This window comes from Sorex araneus, chromosome 2 (assembly GCF_027595985.1).
Source record: "Sorex araneus isolate mSorAra2 chromosome 2, mSorAra2.pri, whole genome shotgun sequence".
NCBI classification, from domain to species: domain Eukaryota; kingdom Metazoa; phylum Chordata; class Mammalia; order Eulipotyphla; family Soricidae; genus Sorex; species Sorex araneus.
In genome coordinates, this window is record NC_073303.1 from 315,573,195 (window position 1) to 315,591,210 (window position 18,016).

General features: G+C 37.4%; 1 long non-coding RNA gene across 2 annotated transcripts in view; it reads right to left on the reverse strand.

Moving 5' to 3' along the window:
* The window catches only part of LOC129402482 (uncharacterized), a 176,908-nt gene that overhangs the window by 25,774 nt on the left and 133,118 nt on the right, over positions 1–18,016 (reverse strand). The window contains exon 5 of one of the 2 annotated variants that reach the window (XR_008628673.1): positions 14,706–14,791. The exons of the other annotated variant lie outside the window; for it this stretch is intronic. This is a non-coding gene — a long non-coding RNA (uncharacterized LOC129402482). Of the gene's footprint in view, positions 1–14,705; positions 14,792–18,016 lie in introns of those variants that run through there. 2 annotated transcript variants of the gene reach the window in all.

Consider the following 18,016-nt stretch of genomic DNA (forward strand, 5'->3'; position numbering starts at 1 on the left):
ATTCACTAGTGAATCCGTCTGGAACTGGGCTTTTGGTTTTGGGAAGACTTTTGATTACAGCTTCAATTTCCTTGATATTAATAGGATTGTTCAGGTATTCTTGCTCTTCTTGATTCAGTGTTGGGAGATTGTAAGAGTTCAGGAATTTATTCATTTTTAGGTTCTCTTGTTTCGTGGCATTCAGATTTTTAAAGTAGTCTCTGATAATCTTTTGAATTTCTTTGGTTTATGTTGTGTTGTCCCCCTTTTTGTTTCTGATTCTGTTTATAAGGGTTCTCTCTGTGTCTTTCTTTGTGAGTCTTGCTAATAGTATATAAATCTTGTTTACTTTCTCGAAGAACCAGCTCTTGGTTTCATTGATCTTTCAGATGTCTTTTGGTTTTATTTTCACTTTTCTTCTGCCTGGTTTGAACTGTTGTCCTTTTCTAAAATCTTAAGCTGTGAATTCAAGTTATTTATGTGGGTCCTTTCTTCCTTCCTGAGGAAAGCTTGCAGACCTATAAATTTTCCCTTTAACAGGGCTTTAGCTGCATCCCACAGGTTCTGGTAGCTTGTGTCTTCATTCTGATTTGTTTTCAGGTTCCTTTTGATTTCTTCCTTGATTTCCTTTCTGACCCACTCATTGTTCAACATCAAGTTGTTTAATTTCCAGGTGTTTGATTTGGTTTTCTGTGTGTTATTAACTTCTATCTTCAGTGCATAATAGTCTGAAAAGATAGCTGATACAAAGTCTATCTTCCTTACTCTCTTGAGGTATGATGTGTGGCCCAGCACATGGTCTATTCTGCAATATGTTCCATGTGCACTGGAAAAGAATGTGTATTCCCTTTTTTGGCGATATAAAGCCCTGTATGGATCTATTATCCCTATCTCTTCTATTTCTTCCTTCAAAGCCAGTATTTCTTTGGTGGGTTTTAATCTTCTTGATCTATCCAGGGGAGATAGGACTGTGTTGAAATCTCCAATTACTATTGTGTTGCTCGAGATTTCCTTCTTAAGGTCTGTTAGCAGTTGTAGGAATTTGGCTTGTCCCTCCTTGAGTGTGTACACATTTAAAAGTGTGATTTCTTCCTGCTTTACATATCCCTTGATTAATAAAAAATGGCCTTCTCTATCCTTTCTAATCTTTTCAACCTGAAATCTATGTTGTCTGATACTAGTAATGCCAGCCCAGTTTTTTTTTGTGAGAGTTGTTTGTTTGCAGGATTGTTTTCCATGCTTTGAGTCTGAGTCTGTGTTTGTTCTGGTTATTCAGATGCGTTTCTTGCAAGCAGAGAATGTTCGGTTCAGTCTCTGAATCCATTTTTCCACTCTGTTTCTCTTAATTGGTGAATTTAGACCATTGACATTAAGAGAGATTATTGTTATGGGATTTTGCACCATCTTTGTGTAAGGGTTTCTTGTGCTTGTAGGGGTTCTTCTTGTCTTACAATAGCCCCTTTACTGCTTCTTTGAGTTTTGGTTTTGAGTCTATGAAGTTTCTGAGCTGCTGTTTATGCCCAAAATAGTGTATCATTCCTTCGAGTTTGAATAAGAGTTTAACCAAATAAAGTATTCTTGGTGAAGCATTCATTTCATTGAGTTTTTTCACTATATTTCACCATTGCCTTCAGGCTTGAAGGGTTTCCTCTGATAGGTCTGCTGTGACTCTAATGGGTGCTCCTTTGTATGTGATTTCCTTCTTCGACCTTGCTGCTTGCAGTATAGTGTCTCTATCCATGATGTCCATCATTCTAACTATGATATGACTTGGGGTTTTTCTGTTAGGGTCTCTTTTAGCTGACACCCTTCGGTCCCCTTAAATCTGGATGCCTGCATTGTCCATCTCTGGGAACTTTTCAGCAATGATTTGTTTAACTGTGGTTTTTTCCTTGGGGTTGGTTCCCTGTCTTTCTGGTATTCCAATGATTCTAATGTTGTTCCTCTTGAAATCATCCTCTAGGACTCTGATTTGCCCTGGAGCTCTTTTGAGGTCTCTTCCCATTGTTTGTTTTTGTCTGTAAGCTTATTGCAGCCGATCTTCAAGCTCACTGATTCTGTCTTCCACTGCAGTCATTCTATTGTTGAGAGCAGCCACATAGATTTTTATTTCATCTACCAATTCCTTCATTTCTTTTTGTAGATTTTTTTTTCTGCTCTCATTTCTTCCCATATTTTGTCGGCTGTCTGTTGTACTGTTTCTGTCAGATCTCCTTTAAGTTGTCAATCTTTGCATTGAATTAATTGAGCATCTTGAGAATTTCAACTCTGAATTCTTCATCAGAGAGCTGAAGTTTACAGGAAATGCCTATTGAGGTTTGTGGACTCCTTTCATCGTCCTCTCTTTGTGATTGGGATTTTCACTGTTTTTCATGTTGTTGTGGTCATATGGAAGAGGGACCTTTAAGATCAGTATCCCTGTTCCCTCTTGTTGCAAAAATGGATTCTGGATGGGCTCGGTCAATGGTGCTAGCCTTTTTATTTTCCCTTTCTAGATCATGGCCTCCCACTCAGATGTTCCTCTAATCCTTATGAGAAGTCTTGTTTTTTATTGTCCTACTGTTGACGGATAGCTAGGATGTTACTCTTGGACATGACATAGGTAATGAAGGCTGAGATGAAACATCCCATTAATGGGTCTTAGAATAATATCTGCATCCCCATTAGCGGCAGCTGTCCCGAAAAGAGGCCATGCCCACTTTTGCCTAGGCCATGCCCCCTGACAATTAGTCCATGCCTATTTCCCCACAATAGCACACACCTGTGCCAGAAAGAAGAGAGAAAGGCTGCGGTAATTGGGGGCGGTGTGGCGGCCACTAGGGCGGCAGACCCGGGGGAGAGGGACGGCTGGGGTGCTCAAGGTCCCAGGAGCAGGCTGGATGAGGGCAGCTAACATAAGTAATTCTTGATTCAACATTATGCTTTAAAATAAAAATGTTAATACTTATATATATGATATTATGCATATTTGTAAGTGATTCCATTATACATTGTGAAATGTCCTATTGAAAATATAAAGTAATGATACCTATTGTTTACTAATATGATAAAACTAGCTTGCATTTTTTTGTAAAATTTTATTTGAATTCCTATTTCTTTACTAGTAGATGAAAATGTGACATTAGATATTATACCTACTACTTATACTGTAATCTTAGAAATGTGTCTCTATTTCCTCTCCCCACTTTTTGAGAAGGTTACTGGATTATTTTATTGTTTAACTCAATGAACACTTCATAAAATGTTTATGTTAGCCAATTATTTGATATATTATGTGCCAGTGTTTTCTTCCACATGTAAATGTCCTTTTTAATCTTGAGTTTATTTTGCAAAGCAGAATGAGATATTATCTCACACCAGTGAGAATGATAGATATCAAAAAGACTAGAAACATCCAGTACTCATAGGATCCTGTTAAGGATAAAATCTTTATTCACTGTTGTTGAGAATGTAATCTGTTTTAATTTCTCTGAAAATGATTGTAGAAATTTCTCAAAACAGTAGATTAGAACTCCAATATAAAGTAAAGAGCTGTATCACTTCTTGTTATCTACCTCCAAAACTCAAAAAGGAATTCAAAAAGACTGTGAAAAACAAATATTCATTGCAGAACTTAGTGAAATAGCATGAATAGAAACAACCGAAATATCCAACTATGGATGAATGGATAAAGACGTTGTAGTACACTTCGATAATGTAATAAGATACAGATGTAATATTAGATAAAATCTTGTTACTTGTCACTACATGGATTAAATTAGAGCATCGTGTGCTTCATAAAGTTCAAAGAAGAGGGGAAGATACAGAATGATCTATCTTATATGTGAGATATAAATTTATATAGTAAGGAAACAAAAAATATCCAAAAGGAATTTGAAAGTCATTCTGAATAAAAGACTAAAGGGTTATCTGGGGATGTTGGGGAAGGAATTAATCCACGCTGGTGGAAGTAATTGGGCATTCTCCTGGTCGATGTAGTGTTAGAGTGAAATTCTCATTGACAGTATTGCATATCATGGTACCATAATTAAAAAGTAGGGGGAGCGAAATTGTTTAAATATTTTATTTTTAAGTACAGATTTTTTTGAAATATTTAAAATAAACATCAAAGCATATATATTCGATATATTATTAAAGTTAATTTTGTAAACTATCTTAATGATGTGTCATTGTATATATGCAGTAAATACATAAATAGTGTATCATTAGGATTATAGTTTGATGCTCTCCTTTTATCTTAGTATGACCTCATATTTTTAACATTATTTAAACACCATGGTTTGAAAAATTGTTCATAATACACTTATTATGGGCTTTTATGTTTTAATACCAGTCTCACTACCCAAGTGACCTTCTCTCCATCATTGTCCCTATTTTCCCAACCACCCCCAAATTCTGACCTTTTAGTAGGCAGATATTAATTTGTTTTACGTTGCTTCTTACAGCAAAATGGCTAAAGGAATAATAAAAAGTAATTAAGTAAAAAAAAATTGTGTAAATTTTTATATCTCACTGTGTGGTTGTTAATCTTTGTCTGAGGATTACTAAGGATTACTACTTTCCATTACTAGCTTAGCCTTTTGTTTTATTGTTTTTGATTGTTGAGTTTAGTTGGCATCTATCTTACTTTCTCATCCAATTTGGTGTATTCCTAATGGAATTTCAGCACAGTAGGATTTGTAGATGCTGTGAGATCTCATATGTGGCTGCATATTCCAGAAACTTTATGATCTATAGAACTGGGATGACTGCAGAGATTCTGATTGTAGCTGTTGAGTTCAGCTATTGTCATGGTGGCAGCAGTGCTGTGTGGGCATCACTGCTCGGACTTTGGCCTCTATTGTGATGGTCATATGATTTTAATTTTTTCTTGTATTGATATAATGTATTGTTGATTGACTTTCATATATTAAACCATCTTTTGATCCCTGAGAAAAATTCTAGTAACCATGGTATATGGTATTTTTAACATGTTGTTGGATTTTATTTGCTAATATTTTGTTGTATAATATTTAATTTGTGTTCATCAATGAATTGGTTTAAATTTTCCTTATTGTGATATTTCTGTCTGCTTTTGTATTAGAATGCTTGTCTTATGGAAATACTTTATGAGAAATTCTGATTTAGTTTTTGCTTTTTGATGTTTACTTTCTGGCTGAGTTTGAGAATGATGAAGTAGTTCTTTTTTGAGCATTTGAAAGAACTCATACTAAACCATCTGTACCTGGATTTTTGTATTTTGGGAATATTTGATTACCGTATTGATTTTATTGATTAATCTGTTCAGGTATTCAGTTCTCTCTTTATTTAGTTTTACAAGTCATATGATCACAAGACTTTATCAATTTCATTTATGTACTTTAATTTTGTGACATAGACTTTTTCATAGTACTTTCCTGATGATCCCTTGATTCTGTTTGGTTAGTATGCATTGTAATATGTCTTCTTTTTATTAATGATTTTATGCTTTGAAAGAATTCTCTCCTTTATCATCCTAGTTAATGTTTTGTTGACCTTTATTATTCAAAAATAATATTTTAATTTTATTGATCTTGGATTATTTTTTGTTTTCTTGTTTATTTCCACTTAATTGATTTCCATTCCACTCACCGTTTTATTATTTTCCCCCTATAAAAATTTTGAGATTCTTCAGTTAGCCTTTTTCTAGTAGCTTAAGCTGTTCTTTTTCAATTTTTTCAATTTTTTTCTAATTCACTGTGTGGTACAGTAACAAAAGTTCCACATTTGAACTTCGATCATACATTCATCAAACACCCATTCCTTCACCAGTGCACCTTTTCCACCACCCAAATCCCCAATGTGCCCCCTCCAATTCCACACCTCCTCTTGCTTATGTGGCAGAAATTTGCAAAATACTCCTCTACTTTTGTTGCTTTTGTATGCTGAGATCAGTCCTACCACCCCTCATATCTGCCAAAAATGCAATGCAAGACAATGTGTTCTGTACTCCTTATTATAGATATAATCAGTCGTGCACTCTAGAAATTCTTAGATTTTAATGATTAAGGTCTGAAGAAATCGCTGCCACAAGTTGCTCGGGTCCAAGATTCATTTGTGTGTCTCTGGATCATGGCCATGTGGGAGCTTAAGTAAACAGTGGATGGATGTGTGGTCATCTCAGAATCTCATTGGGGAAGGGGGAAGGAGAAGGATAATGAAGAACTTCCATGTCTTTGAGCCCCTTCTCTTCAATTTCTTACTTTATAGTCAGTATTTTTGCATTGAGGTTTTTGGTATATGATTTATATAGTATAGGTCGATGAGTGTTAAAAATCTCTTATTGATGTTTCTGTCAATATTTTCCTCAGGTTTATTAGTTATTAGTTACCTTAACTATCTTGATGGACCACTATTAATTGTGTTTATGTTTAGAAATCTAAGTTCTCGTTGATGTAGCAAAACTTTGGTCACTAAGTAACAACCACCCTGTGCTTATAATTATATTTTTCATTTGAAATCTATGTTAATTGGCATAAGTGTGACCTGTCCAGTCATTTTCAAGCCATTGTTAGCCTGTAAGGTTAGTTACAGCCTTTGAGCCTGTGTTTACTATTTTTCTGCATCACGTTTGGCAAGGCGACCAGCAATTTGGTTCAGTTTTCTGATTTATCTTGCCTGTCAGGAACTGTTGTTTGGAGAGTTTAGGTCATTGACATTAAGATAACAATTGAAATGAAGAAATTTATTGCTATCATTTTCTGGAAACTATGAGTGTTTGTGAAATTATTTTTGTCTTTCACAGAAGGTCCTTTAATGCTTCTTGCACAACTGGTTTAAAATTATGAAATTCCTAAGTTACCCTTGTCCATGAAGGTTTGGATCCTTCTTTCAAATCTGAATATCTAGCTGGACAGAGCAAATTGGTGAGGTGTGAATTTCACTGAGTTCTTTTTTTTCTGTTTTTCCACCATTCTCTCATGTCTAATAGAGTCTTATTTGATAAATATAAGAATATTATATAAAATTTTTTATGTAAGCTCATTCTTTGAATTTTCTACTTCCACCATTTCATCTGTGAATTTGCTTTGTACTTTTTGATCACAATGTGCCTTAGAAATATTCTGATTTGGGTTTTTTTGGCTGAAACTTTGAATGTATAGAACTGGGATAATATATTCCTCAATTATGTGAAATATTTATGATTTCTTTAACTTGCAGTTCATTGGTCTCTCCATTCTGTTCCAAAGGCACTGCTGTCATTTTTACATCATTCTTCTTGACCTAGTCGCATAATTATTCGCTATATTGCTCATTTTTCTTCAGTTTTTTTCAACTTCTGATGTTTCTTGGAGATTTCCTGTTTATAAAACATGAATTGAGCCTTCTGAGCCCAGACCCCCTATTTTCCAGTAGCTTGGCAGCCACACTCACAAACTTCCCTCAGCGCCGTGTAATCCCACCAACAGCCAACATCCAGAGACTATAAAACCAAGCTCCCGGAAGCTCACAGCTGCAAAACGCACAGCGGCAGGGGAACATTGTTCTCCCTCTTGGAGAACCTGACAAGCTTCCAAGAGTCTATGCCTGCACAGGAGAGCCTTGCAAGCAACCCATGGCGTATTTATATCCCCAATACAGTAAAAGATAAATACATACCTCTTGGAGAGCCTGGCAAGCTACCGAGAATATCCTGCCCGCATGGCAGAGCCTGGAAAGCTACCCATGGCGTATCCAATATGCCAAAAACAGTAACAATAGGTCTCATTCCCTTGACCCTGAAAGAGCCTCCAATTGTTGGGAAAGACTGTAAGGAGAGGCTACTAAAATCTCAGGGCTGAGTGTAGTAATAGAGAGGTTACTGGTGCCCGCTCGAGTAAATCGATGAACAATGAGAAGACAGTGATAAAACATGGAGGTCACTGATTCTGTCCTCAGTCGATGTCACTATGCTGCTGAGGCATTAAACTGAGGTTTTTCGTTTTTTGCCACACATGTTCTTTAGTTTTCTCATTTCTGGATGAAATTTTCACATTTCTCATTTTTTCCTCTCATAAATTCTTGTGACTGCTTGTATCACAATTTTGTTAATTTTATTAAATCGCAATTCTGTAATCTCTAAAATCCACATTTGAGAGGTTATAGAACTCATTGATGCTGGTACAGAATTATGAAATTATTGAGCGCTGTTATAATTGAGCTTCGTGGACTTCTAATCTGTTGCTTTTTCATTATGATTGCTATGGATGAAGGTTATCCCATCCAGGGCTACTAGGTGGGATTCCAATTTTGTAGTTTTTAGTTTAATCATTTTCACTTTAGTTGCTCAGTACAAAGTTTGAGTTTTCCAGGGTTCATTGAATTTTGATACCACTGGTCTAGGATTTTGGCATTAATGATGGGAATAGAGGTGACTTGGGTAGTACCTTTTATTATCCTCTGGTGCCACCTAGTATCAGAAATCTTGGCCTCAAATGCTCCTCAGAAAGTCTGTCCACAGCAGTTACTGTGTTTCTGATCCTTTTCAGAGTTCTGCCAGGCACTTTATCTGTTTCTTGACTAAGCTTTGTGCTATTGGAGAGCTGAAGGCCCACAGGAGTGACATAGCCCACAGTTAAACTGCTCTTCATAGTACAGAGTTTAGCCCCTGTGTGTTTCCAAAGTGTCTGTTCCGTTTCTTTATAATTTCCCAAGAGGTATTGAATTGCTATCCTCTTGGGAAATTTTAAAGAAATGGAAAAGACACCGTAGGAGACTTCTATTGCAAACCATAACACCCATAAGGAGAGACAGCAAAATGGGAATGCCCTGACACAGAGGCGGAGTGGGGATGGGAGATAGGGTGGGGGTGGTGGGAAAGATACGGGGATCATTGGTGGTGAAGAATGGGCATTGGTGGAGGGATGGGCACTCGATCATTATATGACTCAAACATAAGCACAAAAGTTTGTAAGTGTAACTATGATTCATCAAATAAATAAATAAAAATTTAAAAAATATTCCCAAGAGGTATGGGTAGTTCACTTACTTTCTTTTGTTCTTGTGGGCAGCTTTCTGGGTTGCTCCAGAAGGAGTTTGGAGTTGGTACATCCTTTTTCCTTTGTGGACTCTTACAGAGCTAATTGTATTGTTAATTGAAAAAATAAGAATTGCTAGTTATAATCATTTCATTCCACAGTGCTTTTCAGCAGTATCCCTTCACCTCCATCTTGACCCCACCTCCTCAGTAACATGATTTTGAAATCATAACTTAACCAATATCTGAAGTACTAAGAGTTTAGTATTAGAATTTTAATTGTGAAACGATGAACTTTCCAGGATCCTGCTTAGGTATAATCTTTCGATAATACCTGACATATAAATTAAAATCCACTATTCAAATAATATTGTCATTTTATTTTTGTTCAAGATGTCAGCATTTACCGGTTTACATAACTCCTTTGGACACTCAATTAATCATCATTCACTTTTAATTAACTTATTTGTACTGTCTAAAACCAACTTCAAAAGAATCTATTGGTAGCGGTTACTTTGGATGGAAAAGAAAGCTTTGGTCGATTAGTATTTCTTTTTTTTAGGATACTCATTTAATTCTCAAAAGTATTCTTGTATTGTTTCTACTCATAGCTTGTAAAATTCTAGGACAATAGAGATGGGCTAGAAGTTAAGTCGGTAGCCTTGAATGTGGCCAACTAGATCACCGGTTCCATATATGGTCCCCTGAATGTTGGGCCAAGATTAAATTCTGATTACGGTTTGGTATAACCTAAAAACCTAAAAACAACAACTACAAAAAAAAGACAAAACAAAAAATCCCACTACAGCAAAGCTTTAAGGTGTGACTGTTAAAGAGGGTGAATAGGAGTTTGAGAGAACATAGGTACACTGATAGAGAAGGACATGGTGGTGAGGTTGGAAACTGTTGCCTAAAACTCCATTATAGACAACTTTGTTAAACAATGATGCCTTAATAAAACCAATTAAAAAATTTTTAAATTGTAAAATTCAGAAACAAATAAGGTAGGCAAGTGTTTCAAATTTGTTATGTCTCCCATTTCAAAGATTGAACTTTCTGATGATTGTTGTAAAAATTAGTTACAATAGTTACTATTTAACTTAAATACTCTAACGTTGCTTCTAAAATAATTACTTCAGCAAGGCTTTATTCTATTAGGGAGAAAGATAACTTTTTCATTTTTCAAAGGTAAGATCAAGAGCAAAAATTATCTCCTGTTTACATACCTTTAATAATTGCAAGAGAGAATTTATTAATTCTCAAAAAGTAGTAAAGATAAACATTATAAAAAGAAGAGTTATAATGTTATAAAGTTAGAGAATTATAATTATGCTTGCTATTACAGGGGGTTAAACATAATAATATCTGCATCTGTTTACTAGTAAGAAGAAGCAATACAATAGACAAATAATATAAGATGGGGCTGGAAAAGAGTTTGTCAAAAAAAATTAAAGTAACTCCTATCTGTCACTGTCACTGTCATCCCATTGCTCATCGATTTGTTCAAGCAGGCTCCAGTAACATCTCTCATTGTGAGACTTAAAAAACAAACTATAAAATTCAGTTTTAACAAATTATTTACTTTGATTTTAGATAAGAAAAAAGATAAAGCACATGGAAATGTATATCACTGTTTCACTCTATCACTGTCATCCCGTTGTTCATTGATTTGCTAAAGCAGGAGCCAGTAACATCTCCATTTGTCCCTGTCACGTGCTAGTGTAGCCTGATGGCGTACCAGAGGTTCTTTCAGGATCAGGGGAATGAGGACCGTCATTATTACTGTTTTTGGCATATCGAGTACGCCATGGGTAACTTGCCAGGCTCTGCTGAGTGGGCAGGATACTCTGGGTAGCTCGAGGGGCTCTCTGAGAGGGATGGAGGCTTTTGGGGTGGCCTCTAATTGCCTTTACAGGTGTTCCCAGTCTACGAAATGTAAGCTTTTGGTCGACTAGCATGTAACGATCTGCACACTGACAAAGTCACATCTGCCTTTGTCTCTGTGCAGCACCTGGGACATCTGCGGCCTCAGGTTGATCTCCTTGAGGTTGATGGAGTGTGCCTGGAGGTTGTTGAGCAGCTGGCAGAGTAGGACCCTATCACGGAGGGTCTGTGCAGAGTCCCAGGTCACCTGGTGGTTGGCTGACAGCACCCACAGTGGATGAGCCACTGCGTGCACTGCTGCCACAGCTCTATATCTGATGGCACTGGAACTTGGATCGGCCAGGGCAGGTGGCAACACTTCGTTGGTTGCCGTGGTTTCTCCATGCCCCACCAACACCATGGTCTTGCAAAACAGCCAGTGATCTCCATCAGGAATCATGCGTAGAGTTCCAGCAGGGAACACGTGTAGGTCCCATGCCTTGCGTGCTGAGCAGCATGTTGTCTCAGGCGAGATGATGAGCCAGGTTCGGAAGAGTGCAAGGGGTTTGGGCAGTATTAGCGCCATCTTGCCTCCAATCAAATATGGTGTGTTAATTATGGAAAACGAGTAGGGAGTATCTTAGGATGTGTTGAGTGGCTGCAAAAGTGGCCACGTGGTTTAGGAATATGTTCACTCATATGGAAAGCTCAGAAAGCAGGCTGGAGTGTGGCGGTGGTTGGGTTGTGGAGGTCGGCTACTGGGGCTGGGTCCCTTGGGGTGGGGAGGGCTCTCATCTGCCCCTCTCTAAGGCACCCCAAGTGAAAACAACATGGCGCGGAGTCTGGTTGTACGGGTATGGGGGCCTTATTTTTATACTCCCTTCCGGGAGAAGTTCTGCATTACCTCAGCTCCGTGGAACTTCACTCATGTGAACTCGTCCCCCCTTAGCCCCCCGGGAAACCCCCAGTAAAAACAGCCTGGCACGGATCTGACTCGAAAAATATTTGTGGAATTTTTTTAACATGTTCTTACATTGAAATATTTTAAGAATATCATTATTTTAATTATCTCTACTTTTTGCTTTATCTTCTTAATTTTGTACTGAAGCAACATTTTATTACAATATTACAGAATTTTTCATGTGCCTTTATGTACTGCAGTACTGCATTTAGTTCAGTTCTATCCTTTACCACCTTTTTTTCAGTGTAGAAATATTGCTTGTAGTGATGTGCTGCTGGGCTGGAGCAATAGCACAGTGGTTGGGCTTTCACGCGGCCGACCTGTGTTCTATTCCTCCACCCCTCTTGGAGAGCCCGGCAAGCTACTGAGAGTATGGAGCCTGCACGGCTGAGCCTGGTAAGCTACCCGTGTGTATTGGAGATGCCCAAAACAGTAACAATAAGTTTCTCAATGAGAGACATTACCGGTGCCCACTCGAACAAATCGATGAGCAACGGGATTACAGTGACAGTGATGTGGTGCTGGGGACTGAACCTGGGTCAGCTCATGTCAAGCAAGCTCCCTACCTGCTGGCCTCTCTCTCTAGTCCCACTTTTTCCCCAATAACTTATTTTGGATAAGCCAAACAAAGGGAGTTATGAGAGACAAGAAGTTCAAAAGATAAATTATCATAAAAACTTCAGTAAGAGATTATGTGGTTTTAATCCTGGCAATGTCATTCATTAAATGCAGAAAGAGGCCAGGCCTGTGTGAATCTTTCAAACTCAAAAGTACAGTCTACGACAGAGGGAGCACAAGTGTCAAGATGTGTGCTTCTATGGCTGTACTATATAGAGTCACCTGATATACCCACTAATAACTTTATGGAGCACTGCTATTAGGATAATACATAATATCTTTTACCTTTGCTATTCTTTATTCGGTCCTATCGTGGCATTAAAATCACGAACAATGATCTTGTAGAAGGTGTGGTCTTTATAGAGCTTCTCTAGCTCCGTGTAGAACTTCTCAATTTCTTCTTCATTGTAGTTGGGTGTTGGTGCATAGACGACAAAGATAAAAATTGCCATCTGTGAGCCACATCTATTCAAGCATAATTGTTCAATTCGGGTTGTAAGTTTTTAATGGAAGATCATGCTTCCAGATAGTGCAGATATCCAGAAATTTCTTTGCTTTATGAAGTAAGAATCATTGGAAATAAATTGCATAGTTGATAGCCAGTGGCTTCTTGGTATGTGGAGCATGTAGGTCATATAAACATACCGGATAATAAAATAATCTTTCAGGACAGACTTCTTTTCCTTTTTCTGGTAAAATATAAATGAACCCATGTTGAATTTATTTTATCAAGACCATTTAATGAAGTGGCACTTCTATAAATTTACAAAGCTAAATATGTAACTCTTAGAAAACCAGGATATTTTTGTTTCATTAGCAATATCACACACAAAAATGGCAAAAACCATGAAAGCTACTGAAACTGAGGGAAAAAGAAAAATATGTTTTATCACACTCCAGGATAAAGGATAGATAGATAAAGGAGATAGACAACAAAAACTCAAGTTCTTTATGTGACATTCATCTTCCCGATGACAATGGGCATATAACAAGTAATTAAATATTACTTGAACACCTACAGATAAATACAAATTATTATCAATCATTAAGTTTTAAAAATTGTAAAGTAAGATGGGCTGAAGGTCTCTAAGGTAAAGGTCTCTAAGTAAAGAAACAAAATAAAACCAAGAGAAGCACAGAAAAGATAATATTTTAAAATAAATTTTACTTCTGTGACAATGAAGAAGCAAGGAAGAAGAAAAAAGAAGTGAAACACACATTAATGGTATCACAATGAATAAACAATATCCAATAATTTAATTATTAATCAACATTATTATAGAAAATTGTTAATACAATAAAGATAGTAAGACAGACTTTATTCAGGACTATCAAGGTAGGTGTAATGACCACTGCAATGATATTTTAAAATGGTGGAAAAGAGATTAAGCACCCAATTACTATGAGTACAGAACAGGCAACTAAGAAATATCCACAGAGCAGATTAGAATATGTGACAGAGAAGCACCAGGAGGAAATCTCAAGAGTAAGGGGTTCTCTGGCTATTTTTTTTCCTATTAAAGTCTACAGTAATATTTTATATGTATCAGACATTAACCTTTTTTTCAAATTGGTGCTGGGCAAATATTTTCTTCCAGTCTATAAGGTGTCATTTTATTCTGGTCACCATTTCCTTGGAATGCAGAGACTTCTTGGACTGATGCATCCGATTTGTTTGTCTTTGCTTCCTTTTCTTGGCTAATGTAATGTAAAAGATACCTCCAGATTCAATAGTTTGGCCTATGTTTGTCTTGATATGATTTATGGATTCAGGTTTAATATCTAGATCTTAATTACATTTTGAATTGACAATTACGCATGGACTGAATGTTATACCATGAGGGTTCTGGCCTTGTTTTTTTACATTTGACCTACTAGTTTCCCCAATACCATTTGTAGAAAATACTTCCTTTCTCCATTTCATATACTGATCTATAGTTGAAGATTAGCTGTCCATATAACTGAAAATATGTTTAAGGGTTCTCAATTCTATTTTAAAGTCTGCTTTGATTACTACAGCACTGTGGTATAATTTTAAATTGGTAAAGAGAAGTTTCCCCTTTTCTTCCCTTAGGATTGCTTTAGCTTTTTCTGGGATTTTATCGCTTCATATAAATTTCAGCAGCATTTGATCTGTCTTTCAAAAATTGTCATAGTCATTTTTATGAATCTATGAATCTGTATCATAACTTTGCATCAACTGTAAAGGCCAAGTATATATATATATATGTATGTACATATATATATATATTCAAATAAGACATTTGTATTTCTAGGCCAGAGTAATAGTACAGGTAGTAATGTACTTGCCTTGCATGAAGCCAATGAGGTTCAATCCACAGCATCCCCTGTACCACCACCGAGAATCATTCCTGAGTATAAAGCCAGGAATAAGGCTGCATTGGGTGAAGAAAGATGGTTCAAAATAGTGTAGAGGCCCTGAGTTGGATTTTTCTGTATAAGATGAACTCCTATGCAGAGCAGAGTGGAGCTGAACCACACTGCATGCAAAAGCATGACAACAAGACTTCAGGTCTTAGATCTCTCAGCTTAATACTTTAGTGTCTCTGGTTCCCTCAGCAACACTAAAGATCCACCACCCCAGAACAGCAAATACTCACATATCTTTTTAATAAAATGCAAATTGTTTTAAAGTTTTACTCTTTAAAACTATGTAAATCATAGTTTACAAACTTGCACAGAACTCTCTTAAAAATAATCAGAAAGCAAAATATGTGTGTTTTGAAGTCTTGCTCTCCCTCATCCTGTCCCTCTCAACTCCATCATCTATATAGAAATGTTTACCTGGATACATTTAAGACAATCTTTTTATTTCTGTGTTCTAATGAAAAAATGGGCTGGAGCGATATAACAGCGGTTGGGCATTTGCCTTTCACGAGGCTGACCCGAGTTCTATTCCTCCGCCCCTCTTGGAGAGCCTGGTAAGCTACCGAGAGTATCGAGCCCGCATGGCTGAGCCTGGCAAGCTACCTGTGCGTATTGAATATGCCAAAAACAGCAACAATAAGTCTCTCAATGAGAGATGTTACTGGTGCCCGCTCAGACGAATCGATGAACAATGGGATGACAGTGACAGTGAATGAAAAAAAAATTGTTTCATTGAATAGTTTGGTGGTGGTGTACTTTATTTGAGCACTAGATTCATATTTGGGGACACCTCTTGGTATTTTCAGTGCCACTTATGTGGTGCATGTAGGTGACCAAGTGGTTTTAGTGCTGAACCTCAGCCCCACATGTGAAAAGCATGAACTCAACACATTTGAGATATCCCCTTTACCCTGATTCAATAATTTTATACTGTCTTCTATTATAAATGTGTTGAAAAATAAAAAGTTTTCACTGACTCATGTGCAGGTCCATAAATGTTTATTGCTGCAATTAAAAAAATATTTTATTTTAAATAGTATCGCTTCAGCTTTTATATTTCTTTTAATCAAGTTAATCAAATGTTTAGTATACTTTCTATAACTAATGCTTTACTATGTAGGTGACATAAGTGTTAATATTTATGGTATTGATGCAAAAATTTACTGCCATTTCTTAATCAATGAAGTGCTGTTTCATTCCACCAAAGTCCATATATTATCTTCTAACCCACTCCCCTACCCACCACCAGGCCCCGTGTTCTCACACTGCCTGGCAATCTCAGTTCTGTAACAAAACTTAAAGAGTTTGTCACATTGTCTATTTCCTGCTTTTTTTTTTCTTATAACCAATTGGATAATTAAATTCAGTACTTGTGCTTCTCCCTCTGACTTAAAGAAATTAAAATATATTCACTATCACTATCATGATATAACGATCATCCCGTTGATCATTGATTTGCTCAAGCGGGCCCAGTAACGTCTCCATTAATCCTAGCCCTGAGATTTTAGCAGCCTCTCTTTACTTGTCCTTCCCAATGGTGCCACATTTGAGGCTCTTTCAGGGTCAGGAGAATGAGACCCATCATTGTTTCTGTATTTGGCATATGAATATGCCATAGGGAGCTTGCCAGACTCTCCAGTGTGGGCAGGAAACTCTTGGTAGCTTGCCAGGTTCTCCAAGAGGGAGAACAGGGTTTACGATGTCAGGAGCTTGGTTTTAGTCTCTAGATGTTGGCTGTTGATAGGATTATATGATGCTGGGGGCAGTTTGTGGGTGTGACTGCCTAGCTACTGGAAAATGGGAAATCTGGATGGAAGAAGCCCAATCCTGATCCTAGCAGGCTTGTAGATCTCATCCCTGGGTCTCGCACACATGGGTTCCTCTGCCTGTTCCTTCAAGCGTGAGACTCGTCCAAGCGTGTGGAGAGTGGCCTTGAGCGTGGCTGTGGTTGGGTTCCGGAGGTCTTCGGCTGCTGGTACTCTCTTGGGACAGGGAGGGAGACTTAACCCACCCCCTTCGAGGGGCCCCAGTGAAGACAGCCAGGCGAGGGGCCAAGAGACTCTGCCTAAAATATATTAATTGTTTTAATAAATGTTTTTCTTCTTTTTAATTTTTTTAATTGAATCACTGTGAAATACAGTTACAAAGATTCCTGACCGGATTACAGTCATAAAATATTCAAACACCCATCCCTCCACCACTATACTATTATCCCCCCATATCCCTCCTGCCACATTCACAGCCTGCCTCTCTTGGAGGCATTTTTCTTCTCTGTCTCTCTGTCTCTCTCTCTCTCTGCCTGCTTCCTTTTGTTGACCATGGTTTGCAATACAGATACTAAGAGGCCATTGCATTTGGTCCTTTACCCACTTTTAGCACACATCTCCCAACTAGAGTAATCTCTTCCAACCATCATTGTCATAATGGTTTCTTCTTTATCTCAACTGCCCTTTCTCTCAGCCCTTGAGGCAAGTTTTCAACTGTTGACCTTTCGACCTGGCCCTTCGTTCTACTTTCCTTGGGTTAGTCTCGGATTCCGGTTTTCTGTTTGCTTGGTTTTTGTTTGTTTGTTTGTTAAATATCCCACAGATGAGTGCAGTCATTCTATTTCTGTCTTTCTCCTTCATTTATTTCACTCAACTTGATACACTCCATGTCCATACATTTATAAGCAAGTTTCATGAAAATCTTTGTGAAAAACACATGCAGGGCATCACAATCCCCAATTTCAAAAAATTTCAAACTGCAAAGCAGTAGTAAATAAGCAAGTATGGTATTCAAGTTTTGCTTCTATTAAAATTTTTAATTGATTCATTGTGAGATATGATTACAAAGCTTCCTGATCGCATTTCAGTCATACAATGTTCACACAGCCATCCCCCACCACTATACACTTCCCACCACCAATAATCCCCATATCCCTCCTGCCACATCCCCAGCCTGCCTCTTTTGGAGGTGCTGAGAGACAGACTCGCAAACCAATGGAATATGGTTAAAAATACTGACATAGGGTCTCAAATATATGATTACTTAATCTTGGGTAAAGGTGCAAGAAACGTGAAGTGGAGTAATAAAAGTCTCTTCAACAAGTGGTGCTGAAAAAATTGAACAGTTGCATGCAAAAAAAAAAAAAAGAACTTCCTTCTGTCTAAAGCCAGGCAAAAAAGTCAGATCAAAATGGATTAAAGACCTTGTTATCAGACTTGAATCCATAAGGTACATGGAGAAAAACA